This window comes from Dendrobates tinctorius, unplaced genomic scaffold (genome assembly GCF_039654945.1).
Source record: "Dendrobates tinctorius isolate UK_male_01 unplaced genomic scaffold, ASM3965494v1 ptg000046l, whole genome shotgun sequence".
Lineage (NCBI taxonomy): Eukaryota > Metazoa > Chordata > Amphibia > Anura > Dendrobatidae > Dendrobates > Dendrobates tinctorius.
In genome coordinates, this window is record NW_027361714.1 from 33,566,303 (window position 1) to 33,591,329 (window position 25,027).

General features: G+C 43.4%; 1 long non-coding RNA gene across 2 annotated transcripts; it reads right to left on the reverse strand.

Annotated features, from left to right (window-relative positions):
* Window positions 1–5,110: 5,110 nt before the first annotated feature.
* LOC141089613 (uncharacterized) lies at window positions 5,111–22,234 on the reverse strand. Of its 2 annotated transcripts, XR_012232348.1 has the most exons (4): window positions 22,174–22,234; window positions 21,910–21,973; window positions 6,900–6,973; window positions 5,111–5,796 (listed from the first exon to the last, which is right to left on the reverse strand). It is a non-coding gene; the product is annotated as an uncharacterized lncRNA (long non-coding RNA). The 2 variants fall into 2 exon arrangements; XR_012232347.1 differs by lacking the exon at window positions 22,174–22,234 and having other exon boundaries at window positions 21,910–22,167.
* Window positions 22,235–25,027: the final 2,793 nt, after the last annotated feature.

The following is a 25,027-nucleotide window of genomic DNA, read 5'->3' on the forward strand; positions in this document are numbered from 1 at the left end:
CCGGCTGGAGATTCGCTGGCATAAACCACACGTCGCTCTCCTGCTTGATGGCATTCCAGAGCTCCTGCGCTGTGTGGCTTCGATTCCCCATAGAAATTAATTTGAGTACGGCCTGTTGACGTTTGGCCACGGCTGTGCTCATATCGGTCGTAACAGGCTCCTGCAGTGCTGTTTCTAAGGAACTTGAGTAGGAGGAGGGGTCACTGTGTAGAGACTGGATTCCTGCAATCCGTGGAGTTGGCAGAACACGTACTGCACCACTCTCCAGATCTGTACCCGGCTCCACAGCATTGACCAGTGAGGGAAAGGTATCGTCCCTGTCCATGGTTACTGGTCCACACATCGGTGGTCAGTTGGACCTTGCTACTGACGGCGTTTAGTAGCGCATGTTTTATTTTTCCCCTCCACATGTTTTTGCAGCGCAGGGACGGCTTGCCTGCTGAAATAAAAGCGGCTGGGCACGGTGTATTGTGGGACTGCCAATGCCATGAAGTTCCGGAAGGTGTCAGTCTCCACCAGCCTGAATGAGAGCATTTCAAGGGCCAGTAGTTTGGCAATGCCAGCATTCAGAGCCTGTGCTCGGGGATGGTTTGCCGAGTATGACCGCCTTTTTTCCCATGCCTGTGCTACCGATGGCTGTAGAGTGGCCTGGGAGTGTGAGGATGACTGGGAACGTGGTGCTGTGGGTGGAATGTCACTGGGTCTCCGGACAACAGTGAAGAGGTGCTTCCTTGGCGATCCTGTGAGGAAGCCGAACCAGCTGTGTGTGAGCTAGAGGAAGAGGCCTCAACATGAGCTGAAGAGGTGGTAGGTGGTGCTGTACGTTGGCCTACGTCTTCAGTGTGTCTGTGTAACTCCACCTCGTGCTTGGTCCGCACATGTTTCCACATATTTGTGGTATTGAGGTTGCTGACATTTTTCCCTCTTTTAACTTTCTGATGACACAGCTTGCATTTGACAAAGCAAATGTCATCTGCAACGGTGTCAAAAAAGGACCACGCACTGCAAGTCTTGGGAGCGCCCGTTTTGGCTTTTGAAAGAGGAATGCTCCTAACGGGTGCCGAAGTGGAGGCTACAGACAACCAAGTCTGCCCCCTCCCTCTCCCTCCTGTTTTGGCCGTTCAGGGAATCTCTTCCTCAGAGCTGCTCCCACCACCTTCCTGTTCCTCACGCCATGATGGGTCAAGGACCTCCTCATCTACACTCCCCTCTTCAAACACCTGCTTCTCCTGGATTGTCTTGCCAGCACCGTACGCACCAGAAAGTGGCACCTGAGTCTCGTCATCATCTGATGCGTACTGAGGTGTGCTGACCATAGGCACTGGCCCACCCGCCTCTTCAGATTCCGAGGGACAAAGAAGTTGCGCATCACTGCATACTCCCTCTTCTTCACATTCTTGAATGCTGCTTGGCTGTCCCCCTCTTTCCAAGCCAACAGATTAAGAGAACAGAAGTAGAGACTCCTGTCCAGGGCTCTCTGACTGCCTGGGCACTTTGGCAGGTGGTGAAGAGACAGATGGTTGCTCTTCAGTGCTCTGGCCCTGAGAGGATGTGGAAGTCATTGAAGTCGATGCGATAGCTGCCATCCATCCGACAACGGCTTCAATTTGTTCCTCCCGCAGCAGTGGGGTACGGCGAGGTCCTACAAAGCTGCGCATAAAGGACTGTTGCCTGCTAAAACTGGGGGATGCTGACTCAGTGGTGCCCGCAGCAGGCACAGAATCCCCATGTCCTCTCCATGCAGAATGCCCACGTCCTCTCCCTGCAGAATCCCCACGTCCTCTCCCTGCTGAAACTCCATGCCCACGCCCACATGCCTTACTCCCTGCCTTCTTCATCTTGGTAGCCTGATAAAGATAGGCAGAAAAGTACAAATGGGGGGCTTAGTGTGCTTATTCCTGAACAGCTGGTAACAGGTATAAGAAACACTAATTTTATGAAGTGTGTGTGTGGACTACACTTTAATAGGAGCTAATGTGGCCTACACAACTGTCAAATGGAGTGTTTGGTGAATTTTTTTTTTTTTTTTTTTGGAAAAAAAACTAAAAGGATGTGACCAAAGATTTCAAAGCGATAGTATCACAAACTTTTTGGAGCAATTACAATGCAGGAAGGTAACCTACAATGCAAAAGATGAGGCTCTAAAAAATAGGGTAATACTAATCTGGCTGCAGCTGAAGGGCACAAGCCAGAAAAATGGCTTCTGTATCTACTCCTATATAGTGTTCGCAACCAACCAATGTAGATGGATACGGATGGATGCACAATAATAGGAGAATAAAAAATGATCTGCAATAAAAGAAAAATATATGTGAGGCAGTGACGCACGCTGAGCGGCCTACAACCAGACGTAGCTGAAGGACACACTATTCAGCGTGAGCTGTACTCACACACAGAGACCTTTCAGACAGCCGTGAACAGTGCAGCAAACTGGGCACTAGCACTAGCACTGAAAGGCAGCAGAGAGGCTCCGCTGTCTACTCCTATAGTGTTTGCAACCAATGTATATGGATACAGATGGATGCACAGTGCACACTAATAGGAGAATGAAAAATGAGCAGCAAAAAAAGAAAAATATGTATGAGGCAGTGACACATGCTGAGCAGCCTACAACCAGACGTGGCTGCAGGACACACAACTCTGCGTGAGCTGCACTCACACAGACCTTGCAGACAGCTGTGAACACTGCTGCAAGGCAAAAGAAAGCTACAGTGGTGGATTATGTAGCCTGGGTAAAGCACACTATGATTGTGAAAATCGCTATCTCTAACTGTCCCTCATAGTCTTGAACAGTAGCCTGTCCCTAACTGAATTCACAGCAGAGTGAATCCGAAATGGCGGCGGCGGCTTTTATGGTGCATCATGACATCATTTCAGCAGCCAATCACAGCCATGCCATTAGTTAACATGCCTACATGCCTAACAGGATGTGCCCACACTTCTGAGGATTGTCATTGGCTGAATCAAATCAAACTGGCTCATAGCATTATGGGAACTTCCGATTCCGGTATTCGATATGCTAAAAGTATCGGAACTCCGTATCGGAATTCTGATACAGTGAATATCGGCCGATACCCGATACTTGCGGTATCGAAATGCTCAACACTAATCGTGACATTTTGATCTGTTTCAAGGACCACCACATCGCCACCCTTATCCGAGGGTTTTATTACAATGTGGTGGTCCTGTTCAAGATTTTTTATAGCCATAATTTCCTCTCTATTGCAGTTGTATTTACAGTGTAGATTCTTCATATCCAAATTTTTCAGATCTCTAAAGACCATATTTACAAAGACATTAATTGATGAAATGTCACCTTGACTCGGTGGTATTTTATTACTCTTTTTTAAGATCTGTAAAAGGCCCCACTCCTGTTATTGCCCCGGGATTATCTATATCGTTCAACAGTCTAACATCCGGAAGTACAGTGGGGAAAAAAAGTATTTAGTCAGTCAGCAATAGTGCAAGTTCCACCACTTAAAAAGATGAGAGGCGTCTGTAATTTACATCATAGGTAGACCTCAACTATGGGAGACAAACTGAGAAAAAAAAATCCAGAAAATCACATTGTCTGTTTTGTTTTCATTTTATTTGCATATTATGGTGGAAAATAAGTATTTGGTCAGAAACAAAATTTCATCTCAATACTTTGTGATATATCCTTTGTTGGCAATGACAGAGGTCAAACTTTTTCTGTAAGTCTTCACAAGGTTGCCACACACTGTTGTTGGTATGTTGGCCCATTCCTCCATGCAGATTTCCTCTAGAGCAGTGATGTTTTTGGCTTTTCGCTTGGCAACAAGGACTTTCAACTCCCTCCAAAGGTTTTCTATAGGGTTGAGATCTGGAGACTGGCTAGGCCACTCCAGAACCTTGAAATGCTTCTTACGAAGCCACTCCTTCGTTGCCCTGGCGGTGTGCTTTGGATCATTGTCATGTTGAAAGACCCAGCCACGTTTCATCTTCAATGCCCTTGCTGATGGAAGGAGGTTTGCACTCAAAATCTCACGATACATGGCCCCATTCATTCTTTCATGTACCCGGATCAGTCGTCCTGGCCCCTTTGCAGAGAAACAGCCCCAAAGCATGATATTTCCACCACCATGCTTTACAGTAGGTATGGTGTTTGATGGATGCAACTCAGTATTCTTTTTCCTCCAAACACGACAAGTTGTGTTTCTACCAAACAGTTCCAGTTTGGTTTCATCAGACCATAGGACATTCTCCCAAAACTCCTCTGGATCATCCAAATGCTCTCTAGCAAACTTCAGACGGGCCCGGACATGTACAGGCTTAAGCTGTGGGACACGTCTGGCACTGCAGGATCTGAGTCCATGGTGGCGTAGTGTGTTACTTATGGTTGGCCTTGTTACATTGGTCCCAGCTCTCTGCAGTTCATTCACTAGGTCCCCCCGCGTGGTTCTGGGATTTTTGCTCACCGTTCTTGTGATCATTCTGACCCCACAGGGTGGGATTTTGCGTGGAGCACCAGATCGAGGGAGATTATCAGTGGTCTTGTATGTCTTCCATCTTCTAATAATTGCTCCCACAGTTGATTTCTTCACTCCAAGCTGGTTGGCTATTGCAGATTCAGCCTTCCCAGTCTGGTGCAGGGCTACAATTTTGTTTCTGGTGTCCTTTGACAGCTCTTTGGTCTTCACCATAGTGGAGTTTGGAGTCAGACTGTTTGAGGGTGTGCACAGGTGTCTTTTTATACTGATAACAAGTTTAAACAGGTGCCATTACTACAGGTAATGAGTGGAGGAAAGAGGAGACTCTTAAAGAAGAAGTTACAGGTCTGTGAGAGCCAGAAATCTTGATTGCTTGTTTCTGACCAAATACTTATTTTCCACCATAATATGCAAATAAAATGAAAAAAAACCAGACAATGTGATTTTCTGGATTTTTTTTTCTCAGTTTGTCTCCCATAGTTGAGGTCTACCTATGATGTAAATTACAGACGCCTCTCATCTTTTTAAGTGGTGGAACTTGCACTATTGCTGACTGACTAAATACTTTTTTTCCCCACTGTAAATCAACAGGGATATCTAAAAAATCACTGGTCCTTTTGTCTTGTTTAGCAAAGAATTTTTTCCATCTTAGTTTTCTCGCAAAAATATGTATATCTTTTATTGATTCAAAAAGATCTGATTGTGGAACAAAAGAAAGTCCTCTGGTCAAAGTTTTTATTTCACTTGCGCTTAAAACTCTTGAAGATAGATTTATAATTTGGTTATTCAATTCCGGTACTGATTCCTTCCTCTGCTCATTCTTTTCTTAGGGGGTAGCCCTCATCTAAAAAATGGGAATCCTGTTCGATAAATTGTCTCCCCTTATTGGAGTTACCACCTTTACCTCTTCCTCTATTTCTCCCTCTATCAGCCTTGGATTTTGATTCTGAATCTGAGAAATCTGCATCTGTGGAAGAGATATCTGTTTCTTGCTCTACTGAAAGTGTCTTATTATTGAGGAAAAGATATGCTTTGTTATCTTTAAAGTCCTGTGAATCTCTCAAGTACTGTTTATGCTTCCTCTTTTTTAGATGGTACTGGAATCATGGGATTAGCTATGTCTCTCTGCTGGAAAAAGGACACAGTGCAGGTACCACTCAACTTGTCTGTTCAGATGTTGTTACACTCTTTGCTGATGTTCATCAGGTTGGTGCAGCAGCAGGTAAAACATCCAGTCCATCATGTTATATATTCTGTAATCACTGCTTTGGTTATGTGGTATAGGCAGCTGTGGTGCTGTGCACGTAAGGAACTGTTGATTCTGCAGGGAGCTGATAAGGTTCTCCTGGTCAGACATGAGATCGGCAGGCATCAGTTTCACCAAGCAGAACCCACCCAAAATAATTACCGTATATACTCTTGTATAAGCCGAGTTTTTCAGCACTTTTTTGTGCTGAAAACGCCCCCTTCAACTTATACACCAGTCAATTGTCTCAGAAAGCCGGCAGGGGAAGGGGGAGTGGCGGGTCACAGAGGCAGGAGCCGGCGGCTGCAGCTAAAGCCTGTGCCACTGCTAAAGAGAAGTGAATATTCATATCTCTTATATTGCGCACAGTGCCAGCTGCAGCAGCCTGCTTCCTGAAGATATCCTACTCACCCTCCTGTGCACCCGGGCATCTCATTGGTTCCGGCTTTCAGCAGCTCTTCCTGTGCTGAGCGATCACGTGGCACTGCTCATTAAGGCAATGAATATGCACGCGTCTCCACTTCCATAGGCATGGAGGGAATATTCATTACCTTAATGAGCGGGGCCACGTGATCGCTCGGCACACGAAGAGCTGCTGGAAGCCCGAAGAAGATGCCCAGCACACAGGAAAGTGAGTAGGATGTTTTTTTTTGTAATAGAAAGCATGCATGCATGCAAGGATGGGAGGGGGGAGCCACGCATACCAAGACAGCGACTGGGGGAGCCACACATACCAGGACAGCAATGGGGGGATCCACGCACACCACGACAGTGAAGGGGGGAGCCATTCATACCACGATAGGAACAGGGGAGCCATGTATACCAGGACAGGGATGAGGGGAAAATGCAGACCTGGCTTATACTCGAGTCAATAAGTTGACCCAGTTTTTCGTGGCAAAATTATGTGCCTTGGCTTATACTCCGGGTGGCTTAAACGCAAGTATATATGGTAATAAATGTTTCTAAAAATAATTGTGACTTTTGTGGAAAAAAAATTGCATTTATAGAATTCCAAGTATTTTGGTTTGATAATTTACAAAAATTTTGTCCGCTATATGACAGTTTCACCGAAAATGAATCACATCTTATTCTGCTATTACACCAACTCATACAGCGGAAAAAAATTAACAAATTTGCCAAAAATTCTGAATTTTGTTAAAGAAAATTGCATTTAGGGAATTCTTATTAGATTGATCACTTACAATTAATATGTCCTTTATGTCCCGCCCTGCTCAGGGGCCCAATCTTTTGCTGGCTGCTACCTAGAAAATTCACGCTGGATGCAAGCGAAATAAAGTTTAGAATTGAAAGTTTGATGCACAGAATTGACATATTGAAAATTTGATGCACAAACCATGATAGATTTTGCTTTGGAAAAAAATAATTTTAGTGCCCACTGAATCCAGCTTCAATCCATAAAATCAAATCCTTTATTTCATGATTAAATTGATGATCAAACCAAGTTTAAGAATGTAGAGGTCACTGAAAATGTGTCTGGTTCCACCTACTTGCGCCCCTTTTCCCCAGTCATGACTATGCCTAGGCATATTGTAGTGTTGCCATATCAATTTTAATCATGAAATAATGGATTTGATTTTATGGATTGAAGCTGGACTCACTTTCTTCACAAGCAATACCAACGTCTGTCAGAGACAAGACTCTGTGCTCCTTCACACCAGAAATGTACCCGGTTTACATCAAGGGTGAGTTGAATTTTTTTTGCTGATTTTGTGCCCACAGATGGCTTTTTTCAATAAGTATTGGTGGCTATGTATCTTCCCTTGAGGGTGAACTTATGTGATTCTTTTCAACAAGCAGCATAATCTAGATGGTTTGGCATTGACTATAGTGAAAGTGAAGATGTGGGAGTTTAGGTTTCCTCACAAACAGTTGACTAGATGCATATTTCTCAAGCACACTAAACGATAAGTGATGATGCAATGGAGTTAGAGGAGGAAGAGTATAAAAAACAGTAGATGAGATCACAATGGGACTGATGACAATAACATGGCACGACTTGTAGGTACAGAACGGTTACCACAAAGACGATCACAAGGAGATAAAGGCAGCATGTATCTGACAGTGGCAGAAGGATTCCAGCCATATATATTTAACGCTGAAACATTGCAGAGTTTCATAGAAAAACATAGTTTACTAGCTGCCGGGGACCGGTAGACTAGTCAGACAAGTGAGTCCCTGCCGGCTTCTCTCTGCCCGCTACCCTCGGTTGATAGGTCTCTGCATATACACATAGTGGGTGGGTAAAAGTCGCTGAGGACTGACTGTGTGAATAGACTACAGCATGGCTCAGACCCAAGCAGCTATTAAACTATGTTTTTCTCTAAGCAATAGGTTAGCTATTAGGTTTTAAACACTCCGTTTCCGCAAGTTCTTTAGCTTACTCTTCAAACCAGCTATTGAAATTCTTGCTTTCATCTTGATTTTTTGTATTTTCATGTGTATTTGCAAACAGTATACTTTCAACTTGTAAAGCCAGCTATTAATTATGATTGATTATGATTGATAAATGTGTTTACGCATAAACAATGGAGGCATCTGATAAAGAAAATAATTAATATATAATAATCTATAAATTGACCATATTGCTTTAGCTCAATGAATGAGTTATGTTCTTTTCTGTGTATTTTATATAGCTTTACCCATTTCTCTGTTCAACCCTGAAAATATTTTGAAAATATTGATTTAGAATATAGACTATAACTAATAATAACAGTCTATAACTGAAGGACAAATGCTGTCTTGGTTATCAGTATGAGAGCAGCATGTTAACCTTTTGGGCAAAAAAAAAAGTTCTTTGAAATCCTGAAAATTGATTATAGAAAGTTGAATCATTGTAATGTGCAATATTAGTTTGGTTTGGACGTGTGCCAAAATGTTGATGTAAATACTGCACCCTTTGGGGGGGGGCAAGTAAAACCTGTGTCACTATGGTATTGGGTCTTCTTGCACATATTTCTTTTATCTTTACCCATTTTAAATGTAATATTTATTCTAGATTAATTTCCTTTATATTCAAATCTCCTGTGAAGACCGCATCTCTTAGTAGTTCAATAATCCATATCAGAGGCATACAGTAAGCTAATTAGTGATATGTTTACAAATGTCAATGATAGTGAATGAGTTTTCTTATCAATGCCATTCATTAGCCTACATAAAGGTGTCTTTGCATGTCAATATTTCACTTGAGCACTTAAAAATGGCACCCTCAAAGCCTTTAAGCAGTGGTTACTAAAAAAACCTCTTTAACCCCTTAACAACCAGAGGTATTTTTGGTTTTGCATTTTCAATTTTTTGTTACCCTTCTTCCCAGATCCATAACTTTTTTATTTTTTGGTCAAAATTGCCATGTAACGGCTTGCTTTTTGCAGGAGTTGTACTTTTGAACGACACTTTTGGTTTTACCATGTCATGTACTCCAAAATGGGAAAAAAATTCCAAGTGTGGTGCAATTTCAAAAAAATTGCAATCCCACACTTGTTTTTTGTTTTCACCATGTTCACTAAATGCTAAAACTGACCTGCCATTATGATTCTCCAGGTCATTACAAGTTCATAGACACCAAACATGTCTAGATTCTTTTCTATTTAAGTGGTGAAAAAAATTCCAAACTTTGTTAAAAAAAATTGTGCCACTTTGAGACTCGTAGTGTCTCCATTTTCGTGATCTCGGGTTGAGTGAGGGCTTATTTTTTTGCGCGCCTAGCTGACATTTTTAATGATACTATTTTAGTGCAGATACGATCTTTTGATTGCCCGTTATTGCATTTTAATGCAATGTTGCAGCGACAAAAAAGCGTAATTTTTGCGTTTTGACTTTTTCTTCTCGATACGCCATTTAGCAATCCTTTGTTAATTGATAGATTGGGCGATTCTGAACTCAGTGATACCAAAAATGTGAATGTTTGATTTTTTTATTGTTTTATTTTGAGCTAGAACGTGTGTAGATTTTCACTTACATTGTCAGTGGCATTTTACGCAATGTCAAATTTGCGCAAAACACTCCAGTGAATGAGAAATTAAATTAAGATGCTCAAAACATTTTAAAATCGTTTTTGAAAAATGTAGAGTACTAGTTTTTTCATCACTAGTAGAATATTGCTCGCGGAAAATATGTTGAATTGTTGGTTATGGTAGCTAAAGTAAAATTTTCAGTGTCACCCTGAAATTGACAATTCAGAATGCTACAGTAAATTTTTTTTTCCACTTTAAATTTTCATTATTTTGGTATTTTACTAATTTGTCGTAACATTGATGTGAACAACAACTTTTTTCAATTTTAAAATTTTGATTAATTTTACATATTCAATACATTTTATGTAGTATAAACCATTACAACTATTTTTTTAACTATTTTTTATTAAAATTGAAAATGTATGCACCTTACACAAACATATAAAACATTTGCACCCAATTATCAACATAGTGCAACCCTTCCCCCCTCCCTCCAGTGTAATCTATAAGTAGTTCACGGAAAAAAAGAGTAAAATTGGTTTACAATTAAACAACTATCTATTGTAGTGCTTTTTCGTAAACAATGTTTCTGGTTTTACCTTCAGGTGCATATATGAAAAAATTTTGGGGGTTTCCCACTCTAGAGCGAGCAAGCAACGTACAACTGTCCATGTGAAAAACACAGGCTCTCCAAATTAATGTCGGCTACTTTAAGTGATTGACCTTGTGCTTTGTTTATAGTCATAGCAAATGCAAGTCGGATTGGGAACTGCAGACGCTTAGAATTGAAGGGCATGTCACTTAGTAGCAAAGGAATATGCGGAATGAAAACATTTGCTCCCTTAGGAGTTTCCCATAAGAATAGTGGCTTCAATAACATTGGACATGAGACTCTTCATGCATAATCTTGTGCCGCTACACATTTCTGGTGGGTAATGGTTCCAAAGCAAAATTATTGTGGCTCCTATTTTTAAAGTGAGCTTATGCGTTGGCATTCCAGGAGGCTCCAAAGAATTCAGGAACTCCAATGGATACATTACGGCTTGTCCACTCTCCATGACTGAATCAATGGACATGTATGGGGTCGCTAGACCAGGCCGCCTTCCCTGAATTATTAGATTTATGGAGTTGACACTATCATTTTTAGATGCTAGGATTGCGTGTTCACAAAGCCACGAATGGTTGCTAAAATTGCTACAAATATCAGGAAAAGCTTGGTCAATAAGTTCCATTACTGAAGATGTCCTTTCACAAAAATCTTCCGGAAAGGAAATGAGACCAGTAGTGGTCCCATTTCCAAGGCAAAGTAGCTGGTATGTAAATTTGTCCGCAGTTGTATTTCCAATAAAATGAACCCGCATAGTAGTAGTAGTAAGAGTTTGCTTCTGAACATTTATCCACAGATAAGAAGATTTTAGACAGGCATTCAGCTCATCCACTGGTGTTGCTCCCTTAAGTACAGGTAATGTCTGGCAGAAGTAACCTGCAAAAACTATAACCATTCCTCCCATTAAACGATCAGTTTCCCGCAGATCTTTCAAGGTGCAATAAAGGGCCTCAACAGCTTTCTTGTTCTCCATGTGTTAGGGTACCATTACACCTAGCGATGCACCAGCGATCCCGACCAGCGATATAACGCGGTCAGGATCGCTGGTGTATCGCTAGGTGGTCGCTAGTGAGCTGCCACACAGGCAGATCTCACCAGCAACATCGCAGGGGTTGGGGGATCGCTAGTTACCTGTCAGACGCGGCGATCCTGCGTCCTCCCGCCCGCGTCCACGCGTCACTCATCGGCGCCACAGGAAGCGCCGCAGGAAGTGGCCGACGAGGAATGGTCCAGCAGCTTCTCGCGTGATCAGCGATAATCAGCGGGGCAGCCGGTCGGAGGTAAGTATCACACGTAGCGATATCGCTAGCAATATCGTTGCAACGTCACAAAATCGGTGACTTTACAGCGATATTGCTAGCGAGCGATATCGCAGTGTGTAGCGGGGGCTTTACGGTTCTGCAACTCTGGACTAGGGTAGAAGGGGGAAAAGCTGACCCTGTACTAGGACTAGGCTGAAACCCTACGACGGAGTGAGCGATCTATTCCTTGTGAATAGACCTACCGACATTTCCTAGACTAAACTCAAACGGAGACCTATAGGTAGGGGGAAGGAGGTTACTGAACGATCTAGGGACTGGGAACAAAAACAGGTAACCTCCTAGTAGGAAAGTAGAGGGAGCTGCATAAATGAACGGAAAACCAAAAACATAAGCAGGCAGAACTAGAGGACCCAGAACTGCACAATAAAACACACAGAAAGCAATCAAAGCACCAAGCCAGAAGACTAGCGGATACAATCACCTGACCTCAGACAAACCCATCACCAGTGGAAAAAGACCAGCAGCCAGAAAACCACAACAAGACAGCGGATGGTCAAAACGATATAGATTCCAACAGTACCTCCCCTTTTACAAGGATCCTCCGGATCCTCTAGGCCGAGCCTTACTCAGAAATCTCCTGTGAAAAGCCTTAATCAGCCTTGAGGCCGAGACGTCCTCAGCTTTCAACCAGGAATTATCCTCAGGACCGAAACCTTCCAGGACACAAGATACTGCAACCTTCCTCTGTGCCACCTGGAATCTAAAATGGGTGAAATCTCAAACTCGTCGTCCTCATCAACTGCAGGAACAGTCGGCATCGCCTCCATATCTGGCTTGTCAACCTTCTTCTGTAAAGATACAGGAAAAACTGAATTAATTCTCCAGCATGAGGGGAGGTCTAATCTCACCGCTGCCGAGTTGACAACCTGAACTACTTTGAAGGGTCCTACAAACTTAGGCCCGAGTTTTTTAGAAGGGATCTTCAAATGCAGATTCCTAGAGGACAACCAGACCATGTCCCCAGCTGCAAACAACGCCTCCATTCCTTTCTTGTCAAAATATTTCTTTGACCTCCTATTCGTCTCTTTCAGATTATGAACCCTTTCCAAATTTCCAGAAAAACTCTCCTCCTCAGGCACAGTCGCCCCAGTCTTTGAAAATGGACCGAAAGATGGATGCCTCCCCGTACAGCAAAAAAAAGGAGAACACCCAGCCAAGGAAGATGTATGATTAAGAGCAAACTCAGCTAGTGGTAGGTATTCCTACCACATCTCCTGATTGTCTGCTACAAACCATCTCAAAAACTGCTCAACGTACTGGTTCTTCCTTTCGGTCTGTCCATTGGATGATAACCTGACGAAAATGACAAATAAACCTTTAATCTGTCACAAAACGCATGCCAAATGCGGGCCTCAAACTGTGGTCCTCTATCAGAAACAATGTCCGTGGGCACACCATGGAGCCTGACAATCTCTTTCACAAATGTCTTAGCTATAGTCTTGGCGCAGGGTAATTTATTGAACGGGACCAGATGACACATTTTACTAAACCGGTACACAACAACCCAGATGACAGAAAAACCCTCAGAGACTGGCAGATCGGTGATAAAGTCCATAGCAAGATGCATCCATGGCGAACTAGGAACCTCCAAAGGGCACAGCAACGCTGCAGCCGGGGCATGTGAGGCCTTCGACCTAGCGCACACAGTACACTGATGCACCCACTTGATGATTTCTCTTTACCACTAGAGATGAGCGACTTTCCCTTTTTTAGGGTCGAGTCGGGTTTCATGAAACCCGACTTTCTCAAAAGTCGAATCGAATGAAATCGGCAGACTATCGGGAAAAGTCGAAAGTCCGACTGCAACACGAAACTCAATGCAAGTCAATGGGGAAGCACCTACATGCCGGACCGCTTTTTTAAAGTGCGCAAAATCTCTCTCTCTCCCTGGATGCTTCACATGTCATCTCGTTGCCCACAGTGTACATCCTTGCTCAGTGGCTGAAAAAAATAGTCACGTGCAAGCATTCTGGGAAATCTGACTTTGGCGCTCGTTTTGCCGACCACTCGGCCGACTTCACGCTGTGGTCGGGTTTCGGTCAGCGAAACCCGACTTTGCCATAAGTCGGCGACTTATGAATCTGGCCGACCTGTTTTGCTCAACTCTATTTGCCACCCTGGCCACCAGAAACTTCGACCGATTGACTTTCTAATTTCCAAAATTCCTGGATGACCCGCCAACCAAGACGCATGACATTCAGCAAACAAAGCTCTCCTCAAGGCTCTAGGCACAAATAATTTACCATACGGAGTGTTTGTTGGTGCAGCATTCTGGGCCTCTAGGATGCTATTCTCCAAATCAGAACCCAGTGCTGCCACCACCACACCTCTCTGCAAAATACATTCCTCCTTCTCAGAATTAACTGCTGGAGAGAAACTACGAGACAAAGCATCCCCTTTAACATTCTTTGTACCAGGGATATACAGTGCCTTGTGAAAGTATTCGGCTACCTGGAACTTTTTAACCTTTTCCCACATATCATGCTTCAAACATAAAGATACCAAATGTTAATTTTTTGTGAAGAAGCAACAACAAGTGGGACACAATTGTGAAGTTGAACAAAATTTATTGGTTATTTTAAATTTTTGTGGAAATTAAAAAACTGAAAAGTGGAGCGTGCAATATTATTCAGTCCCTTTAGCTTAATACTTTGTTGTGCCACCTTTTGCTGCGATTACAGCTGCAAGTTGCTTGGGGTATGTCTCTATCAGTTTTGTACATCAAGAGACTGAAATTCTGGCCCATTCTTCCTTGGCAAACAGCTCTAACTCAGTAAGATTGGATGGAGATCGTTTGTGAACAGCAGTTTTCAGCTCTTTCCACAGATTCTCGATTAGATTCAGGTCTGGACTTTGACTTGGCCATTCTAACACCTGGATACGTTTATTTGTGAACCATTCCATTGTAGATTTTGCTTTATGTTTGGGATCATTGTCTTGTTGGAAGACAAATCTCCATCCCAGTCTCAGGTCTTTTGCAGACTCCAACAGGTTTTCTTCAAGAATGGTCCTGTATTTGGCTCCATCTTCCCATCAATTTTAACCAGCTTCCCAGTCCCTGCTGAAGAAAAGCAGGCCCAAACCATGATGCTGCCACCACTATGTTTGACAGTGGGGATGGTGTGTTCAGGGTGATGAGCGGTGTTGCCTTTATGCCAAACATATCGTTTGGCATTGTTGCCAAAGAGTTCGATTTTAGTTTCATCTGACCAGAGCACCTTCTTCCACATGTTTGGTGTGTCTTGTTGCAAACTTTAAATGACACTTTTTATGGATATCTTTGAGAAATGGCTTTTTTCTTGCCACTCTTCCATAAAGGCCAGATTTGTGCAGTGTACGATTGATTGTTGTCCTATGGACAGACTGTCCCACCTCATCTGTAGATCTGTGCAGTTCATTCAGAGTGATCATGGGCCTCTTGGCTGCATCTCTGATCAGTCTTCTCCTTGTTTGAGATGAAAGTTTAGAGAGACGGCCTGGTCTTGGTAGATTTGCAGTGGTATGATACTCCTTCAATTTCAATATGATCGCTTACACAGTGTTCCTTGGGATGTTTAAAGTTTTGGAAATCATTTTGTATCCAAATCTGGCTTTAAACTTATTCACAACAGTATCACGGACCTGCCTGTTGTGTTCCTTGGTCTTCATGATGCTCTCTGTGCTTCAAACAGAACCCTGAGACTATCACAGAGCAGGTGCATTTATATGGAGACTTGATTACACACAAGTAGATTATATTTATCATCATTAGTCATTTAGGAAAACATTGGAATCATTGAGAGATCCACAATGAGCTTCTGGAGTGAGTTTTCTGCACTGAAAGTAAAGGGGCAGAATAATATTGCACGCCCCACTTTTCAGTTTTTGCATTTCCACAAAAATATAAAATAACCAATAAATTTCATTTAACTTCACAATTGTGTCCCACTTGTTGTTGATTCTTCACCAAAAATGTACATTTGGTATCTTTATATTTGAAGCATGATATGTGGGAAATGGTTGAAAAGTTCCAGGGAGCCGAATACTTTCGCAAGGCACTGTATGTTACGGAGAAATGGAACCGGGCAAAAAACAGTGCCCACCTGGCTTGACAGGCATTCAAACGTTTAGCAGCATCCAGATATATCAGATTCTTATGATCAGTAAAAACCTGTATCGGATGTCTAGCCCCCTCCAAAAAATGTAGCCAATGCTCAAACGCGAGTTTAATAGCCAGCAACTCTTGGTTCCCAACATCATAGTTGAGCTCAGTCTCCGAAAATTTTTTTAGAAAAGAAAGCACAGGGATGCACCCCATCCTCTCCCTCCTGAGAGAGAAGTGCCCCCACCCCTAATGATGAGGCATCAACCACTACCAGAAATGGCTTGGTCTCATCTGTCTGGATCAAAACAGGATCAGAACTTAACCTCTTTTTGAGATGCTCAAAAGCCTTTACCGCCTCAGTGGATCATTGGACAGTATTAGAACCCTTTTTGGTGAGATCAGTTATAGGTTTAACGATAACAGAAAAAATTTTTATGAATTTTCTATGATAATTAGCAAACCTTAAAAATCTTTGAATAGATTTTAAACATTCTGGCCTAGGCCACTCCAGTACTGCCTGAACCTTCACCGGGTCCATCTCCAACCCCTCACTGGAGACAACATACCCCAAAAAACTCATTTTGTATACCACAAACTCGCACTTCTCCAATTTAGCAAAGAGTGTGTTTTCGCTCAAAATTTGTAGAACTTCGCGGACTATCTGCCAATGCGACTCTAGATCAAGAGAATAGATCAAAATATCATCCAAATAAACAATAAAACTTCTACCGATCAACAGCCTCAGAATGTCATTAAATGTAAAAAAATATACATATATATATTTTATATTATTAATTCTAGTAACATCTATGGTGTTACGGGTCAATTTTGACCCATATCTAACTACTTTATGAAAAAGGCAAAAAAGAGATTTTTTTTTTCTTTATAGAACTTTAATACAAATAAAAGATGAAAATTATATTAACATTAATAGCAATAATAGTAAAAAGTAGCTTTTCTAGGTCAAACAAACAACAATCAATCAAGCAAATCAAATCAACAGAGATCAAGTACTAGTTTTTAGATGCATTAGTATTTAGATGCATGTGTGGCAAAAAGTGACACTTTTTGTGTGTTCTTTGCAGAGGTATTTTTTGCAGCCGAAGCACGATGTGTTTGTCTTTCTGTCCTTATTGCTAGGGCAGACCTGACACCTTTCTTTTAGAATCAGGTGGTCTCACTGGGGTTGTGGCTGTTGTGGTTGATGTTGAGGCAGGCCTGGTTGAGAAGGATGCTGGTGATGATACTCTTTGTGTTGCTGTGGGTGTGGACGAAGCACTTGTTGAGCTCTGGAGTTGTCGGACCAAGTCTGCAGCAGCTGGGTCTCGGGGCACTCGTTCCCTTTGGTCAATGTGCGCCTTGACAAGGGATCTTCCTAGTTCCTCAAGAAACATCCTCTGCTTGTTTTTTTTCTTTGAATTCCATCCTTGGTGAATGTGGGTCCACAACACAAATGAATTGCATGCTGACACATCAAGGACGTTGTAAAATACAAGCATTGGCCATCTCCTAGTCATTCGCTGGCAAGTGTAGGTGGCAGTCAGCTTGTCAAGGTTGTCCACTCCTCCTTTGTTTTTGTTGTAGTCCAGAATGATTCTGGGCTATTTGTCACTTCCTGATGACACAGCTGCATCTTTGTGAAATGTGGACATCAGTACCACATTCTATCGTTTTTTGGGGCAGTATGAAACAGCAGTGGTGGTGTCTGTAAAATCAAACTTTGAGGAAAGTGGAGCCCTGTCCTTCATCTGCAACAATTCAGCGGGCAGCTCAGGTTTGTTTTTTTTCACTGTGCCCACCATGGTGATTTTCCTCCTGAGAAGTTCTTGTCCAAGGTCATAGCTGGTAAAAAAATTGTCACAAGTAATGTTGTGACCCTGCAGTCCAGTAGTCATATCGAGGACTACACGTTTTCCTTGGTTTTTTTCAGGGATGCCGCTTGCAGACTTGCCTGTGTAAATCTGTAGATTCCATGCATAGCTAGTTTTTGCATCACAGGCTGTCCAGATTTTTATGCCGTATTTGCCTGGCTTACTTGGCATGTATTGCCAGAAGGGGCATTTTCCGCGGAAAGGGAGAAAACGTTCGTCTACTGTCACCTCTGGCCCTGGGTTGAACATCAGTGGAAGGAGCTGCACCCATTTCTCCCAAACATCCCTAATGGGAGCAAGTTTGTCAGATTTTGTTCTGGTGTCTCTGTTGTCAAATCTGAGGACTCTTGATATCATTTGAAACTTTTGAAGTGACATTGTTGCCCGGAAAATATTCCTGCCTGTCGATGCGTCCCAGAGACTATCAGTGGCCTCATTGCAGGATTTGTACACTCCAGCAAAGAGAAGAACACCAATGTAGGCATCCAGGACATCATCATAAAGGTCATTCCACATGTTGCCGTGGACTTTTTTTCCTTCAAGGTTTGTCATAGCAATAATGACTTTTTTTTTATTGACAATGGCATAAACAGATCAAAACATGTCTTGATGTCACTTACTCTTGTCACAGCAAACCTTGTGATCCCAGGGGTCATTTTTATGACATTTGCAGCATCTGCCCTGCCATGTACATCTGGAGGTACTGAGCTCCAACTGATCTTGCCACTTTTGGATTTGAATCTTTCAGCGGGAGCAGCTTCAGCACCAGTGACCTCCTCGTCAGACTGATCAGAACTGTCTGTCTTCCGGTTGATACTCCACATCATCTTCCTTCTCAGAAACCTGTTCATCTGTATCAGTTTGCTGCTGTGTGTCCTCTGATTCATTATCATCTAAGATATAATCAAGAATTTGGCTTACATCAAATCTTCTCCTCATTGTTGCATGTGTAAACTGGAGATGTATACTCTGCAAAGTACCAACTCTAAGCTGATTTGGCCATACATGCCTGGACATGTCCCTAACTCAAGTTGTTGGAGGTAGAGCTGGCTGTGGGCTGTTGGTTTATATTGTGTTTATGACTTCAGTTTTGGGACTTAATATTGTTTTTTTACTCTTATATTAGACCTGGGTCGAAATTGACCCCAACAACACAAATGTTATAATTTTAATAAGAGCATTTTACAATTTAGTAAAATAGTTTTATTTTATTGTATTTTGTTTAAAAATAAGTTCCTGAAAAAGTCAAAAAGTCTTGATGCAATAAACAAATGTATGTAGAATTTGTATGCATTTAAAACCTAAAACGGGTCGGTCACGACCCTAACACTAGAGGAAGGGTTAATGAAATTTTGAAAAAATGCTGGCGCATTCATAAGGTATCACCAGACACTTAAAATGACCTTCTGAGGTATTAATGGCTGTCTTCCATTCATCGCCCTCCTTCACCCGCATCAAATTAAATGCCCCGCAAAGGTCAATCTTAGAGAACCACTTAGCTCCAGTTAGTTGGTTAAACAAATCTGGAATAAGGGGCAATGGGTACGGATTGTGGACAGTGATTTTATTAATCTCCTGGAAATCCAGGCACGGCCTAAGGCCCCCATCCTTTTTTTTTTTTTTTTTTACAAAAAAATTCTACAGCCACAGGGGACTTAGAGGGTCTTATATGACTTGCAGCTAAACTAGTCTGCAGCTATTCCTTTAAAGCCTACCTCTCGGGAATCGTCAGATTAAATAAACAACTCTAAGGCTGTGTGCCCACGTAGCGATTTTTAAGCATTTTTGCCGCGATTTTCGGCGCGAAAACGTTTAAAAATCGTGTACAGAACGCCCCCCATGCATTCCTATGGCATTCCGCACATGCTGTGCTAATGCTGCGTTTTTCTCCGTGGCAGAATCGCATCGCGGCAAAAAATCACAGCATGCTCATTCTTTTGTGCGGAATCGCAAAGAATTGCCGCGATTCCGCACCCATAGGAATGCATGAGAATCGCTGACTTCCCGCATGTGGCTATGCCCACCATGCGGGAAGTTAAGTGTCTCATGTGCGGTTGGTACCCATGGTGTGGAGGAGAGGAGACTGTCCTCCAGGCCCTGGGTACCATACCCCTGTAAAAAAAGAATAAAAAAATCGGGGTATATTTACCTTCCGGTGTCCCGCGCTGCATTCCCGGCCTAAGCGTTCCCAGTAATGCCTTGCGGCAAGACCCTGTAATGATGTGGTCTCGCGAGATCGCTATAGCAACGCGAGACTACGTCATCACAGGTCTCGCAAGGCATTACTGGGAACGCTGTGGCCCGGTATGGCAGTGCGGGACGCCGGAAGGTAAATATACCTCGATTTTTTTATTTTTTTTAGCATTTTAACACCCTATCTTTTACTATTGAGGCCGCATAGGCGGCCTCAATAGTAAAAACCTGGTCACACTCGTCAAACACTGTTTGACAAGTGTGACCAACCTGTCAATCACTTTCCAAGCGATGCTTCAAATCGCTTGGAAAGTGCTTGAATATCGCACGCAAAAATCGCGGAAAAATCGCGATCATAATCGCGGTGAAATCGCGCGGAAAAAAACACGCAATTTCTGGGAAGGAGTCCGGTTTTTAGTGAGCGTTTTAAAACGCTACGTGGGCACATAGCCTTAGGGAGTTTAGCACCTGGGACGAACTCAATAGCGCAATCGTAATCTCTATGGGGTGGTAGAGCTTGCGACTCAACTTCTGAAAATACCTTCCAGAAATCCTGAATGGCTTCAGGTAGCTCCCTCTTCACAACAGCAGCAATGTGAATATTACAACATTTACCATAACACCCTTGACCCCAGGACCGTATAGTACTAGATAACAAGTCCAGCAAAAGATTGTGCATTTTTATCCAGGGTAAACCCAGGACGACTGGAACAGGCAAATTAGCAAATACAAACAAATCTATACACTCCTGATGTTCCATATTCACAATAAGTGGGAACCCGGTGACCTTTCGGGAAATGCACCCATGCTCCAGGGGTGTTATCAATTGCCACAACAGGAAAAGAAGATGATAATGGTTCAGAATCAAACTTATATTTGTCTCGAAATTGTTGATCAATCAAATTAAGTGCAGAACCACAATCCACCATTACCTGAAAATCAATGGACTGACCACGATAGGTGGTATTACCAGAAAACAAAATTCCTGTGGAGCGTAAAAATGCAATACGAATGGGAGTGTTGCTCCTACTGCCCTTTTTTTTCTTTTCTTTCCTTATGCGAACTTCGCATTGCTTAATAAAATGGTCAGCCTTACCACAATGCAAGCATAGTCTCTCAGAGAACCTCCTCTCCTGGGAACGAGAGGATATCACCCCAAGTTGCATCGGCTCCCTGCTGTCAAAGGGGCCATCCCGAGAGACTGGGTCCAGTATTATAAGAGCCTTCCCTTCATTCTGCCTGTCTCTAAGGCTGAGTGCAGACGGAGTTTTGAGCCCTGCGTATTTTTCTGTGCAGAATGGAAGAAGAAAACCGCAGGTCAAATGACCTGCATTTTTCCTGCGGATTTCTTCCATTTTTCACGCGGTTTTTGTGCGGTTTTCCATTGCGGTTTTTCACAGCGGTTTTCCCCCTGTGGATTTGGTGACAGGGGAGATGGAAAACCGCACAAAAGAAGTAACATGCTTCGGATTTTGTACCGCGGGAAAACCGAGCGGAAAAATCCGCAGCGTCTGCACAGCGTTTTTTTTTTTTTACATTCATTTTAAAGCTACTGTACATCACAATGCGGATATGCAACGTTTCTGCGCGGTAAAATCCGCTGCGGATCCGCTACAAATCTGCATCGTGTGCACATGGCCTAAGTCTTCTATCCACACGGATAGCTAACTGCATAGCAGTTTCCAAAGTAGCAGGTGCAGGATATGCAATGAGCAAATCTTTAACCCTTTCCCCCAAAACTACTAAAAACTGATTCTTGAGCGCTGGGTCATCCCACCTGACCTCTGCGGACCATCGTCTGAACAGGGTGCAATAGTTTTCAGCTTCACCAGAACCCTGTTTAAGCCATCTGAGCTCTGCCTCCACTGATGTGACATAAACAGGATCATCATATAACAACCCCATAGCAGTAAAAAAATGCTTCTATTGACGCCAAACAAGGATCATCAGGACGTAAAGAAAATGCCCAGATTTGGGGTTCACTTCGCAATAAAGACATAATAATCCCCACACGCTGTGATTTACTCCCTGAGGATCCAGGTCTAAGCCGAAAATATAGTAAACATGCATTTTTAAACGTAAACAATTCGTGCCGTTTACCAGAAAAAAACTTAGGTTATCCTACCTTTGGCTCTCCAGAGTGTGCTTCAGGGTAACGACTCACCTGTTGTTGCAGGCTGGCTACTTCCAAAGTTAACCCTTGCAAGTGTTGAGCAAGTTCTTGGACGCTGTTCATATTGAAGGAATCCGGGGAAAAAAATATATTTCAGGCACCTAGTTCAGTGTGTTTCCCACCCAGCCTGCCATTAGAGCGACTGCTGCCACCGGCCGGGGTAGCATCACTAACAGGATTACTGCAGTCCTTAAGCAAGAAGCATTTAATCAGCAACCCACTGGAGGAGTGTTATTACTTAGTGTTATTACTTACAGAAGGACTTTTGGGATCTCCAAACACAGAATCAGCATTCACTTGTGAGACTGAGCCCGCCCTCCCCCTCTGTGGCTGTTAACCCCTACTGCTTTACAAGGTAATCTTGGTTTCTTGCTCTACAATTGGCATTAAGCATCCAAAGGGATATATATTTTTTTTTTCTCTTCAAATCCATTTGAGTAAGACAATAGATACCAGTGACTCTAAGCGCAGTAGTAATTCATTTATCTATACTACCCCTAATATCCCATCAGCCAGAGCTACCGGACTACTACCCATAATATCCCACATCATCCCGTCAGCCAGAGCCACCAGACTACTACCCCTAATATCCCACATCATCCCATCAGCCAGAGCCACTGGACAACTACCACTAATATCCCACATCATCCCCTCAGCCTGGAATCAGAACCAGAGTGCTGAGTGGAACGGTCCTAACTTCCATAGTGGGTATCCCTTTAAAAGAGGCCTGGCGTCATAACCAGAGTGCTGAGTGGATTTGCCATGACTTCCATACCAATGATCCCTTTAATAGAAGCCTGGGGTGAGAATCAGAGTGCTGAGGGATTTACCCTAACTTCCATACCGGAGATCCCTTTAAGAGAGGCCTGGGGTCAGTACCAAAGCGCAGAGTGGATTTTCCCTCACTTCTGTACCGCAGATCCCTTTTAAAGGGGACTTGGGTCAGAACCAGAGCGCTGAGTGTATTTGCCCTGACTTACATACCAATGATCCCTTTAATAGAACCATGGGGTCAGAATCAGAGTGCCAAGGGATTTGCCCTAACTTCCATGCAGGAGATCCCTTTAAGAGAGCCTGGGGTCAGTACCAGAGCATTTGAAGGCAATTGCCCTGACTTCCATACTGGGGATCCCTTTAAGAGAGGCCTGGGGTCAAAATTAAAGCGCTAGATGGATTTGCCCTGACTTCCATACCGGAGATCCCTTTAAGAAGGGCCTGGGGTCAGTACCAAAGCGCAGAGTGGATTTGCCCTAAATTCCATACCAATGATCCCTTTAAGAGACCCTGGGGTCAGAAAAACAGAGCTGAGTGGAACGGTCCTAACTTCCATACCAGGGATCCCTTTAATAGAGGCCTGGGGTCAAAACCAAAGCACTGGATTTGCTCTGACTTCCATACCAATGATCCCTTTAAGAGGGAAGATGTGACTATGAGATGGAGGATGTGTGATGGGGATATGAGCAGGTAGGGGGGATTCATTTCTGTCATGTACTCACTGCTCCTTTCAGGGGGGCAGACAATGGCTGGGAGCTTATGTTCCCAAAGATGCTATATTTCTCCCACCATGTCAGTGTCTGCTGAGGTGTTGTCAAGTGGGAAAATTGCTGGTCATAGCAACCAATCACAGCTCAGCTTCATTTAACCAGCTCTGGTGAAATGAGCGATGCTTAGTGATTGTTTGCAAGGAAAACTGTTGCTCATAGCAACCAATCACAGCTCAGCTTCTTTTGAACAGCTCTGGTGAAATGAAAGATGCTTCGTAATTGGTTGGCGATACACACACACACACACACACACACACACACACACACACACACACACACACACACACACACACACATTCATTTTATATATAGAGATTATATTTACTAACACAAGCACAACATTGGCAATTAAATTTTATTCTGAACAATAATACAAAAGCCCTTAAATTTTATCAACGCAGGTGCTCAAATTGTTTTCCATCACAATTTGCATAGCTTTGAAGTCTGCCTCTTATGCTTCGACAAACATTTGTCATGTCGGACACGGTTCACACCAGGTTGTCCGGCAGACAGCGGTAATACCCCATCCTACCACTTTGTTCTCAGCGGCGCCGGTTGGTCTTCTGATCCGGCTTGGATTGGGTTACCAGGTTGTTAGTCTGGGTGAGGGCTTAGCCATGCCCCCTGCCTTTAAATTGTCCTGCGTGACTGAGCGTCGCCGACTATAGCTCTTGCCTTGTGCTAGCATACCGGTCTGAAGGCGGCGTCTTAGGAGCATACAATATCTGGTGTAGTATATTCCGTTGTTGCAATTATTTCCTCCCTGCGTGGTATTATTTGGTTGCCCTTGCACCTTATTGTTTTCTCTTGTGTGTACGTGGTGTGGTGCGTTTCCCTTACCCTTGTCCATACTTATTTGTGGGGTTTGGTGTTTGGTCTCTTCACTGGGTGGAGGGTGGTGGATTCAGCTTAGGGCTGGACAGGAGACAAGGACAGGGTGGAGGCCTACGCAGGCACACCTTCAGTGCAAACCCTGGGTTGAGGGAAAGTCAGGGTTTCCTCTAGTCTGAGGGACACCGCAGGGGCCCCGGGGTTCAGCCTAGAGTTACCTAAGCTTCCCGTGACATTATATTCGGCCCAAGAATTAGTTACCATGGATCCTATAGTCTCCTTAACCAAACAGCTGGAGGCTCTGTCCATACATGTCACTGAACTGAGGGGGGCGGTCCAGCAACAAGGTCTGTCAGTTCCTGCTGTACAAACTGAGGTAGCAGTCAGGGCAGCTGAACCCAAGTTACCACTCCCTGAACGATTTTCTGGTGATCGCTGTAAGTTCGTTGTATTTCGTGAATCCTGTAAATTGTATTTTCGTATGCGTCCACTCTCCTCAGGAAATGAGGCTCAGCGTGTGGGCTTGGTAATTTCCTTGCTGAGTGGTGATCCACAAGCATGGGCTTTTTCACTACCTTCTGATTAACCTGCATTTGAGTCTGTCGACCTTTTTTTTTCTGCTCTTGGTTTAATCTATGACAATCCTGACAGACTGGCTTTAGCAGAATCTAAAATACGCTCTCTGCTCCAGGGTGAGCGACTGGCGGAGGACTACTGTACTGAATTTCGTCACT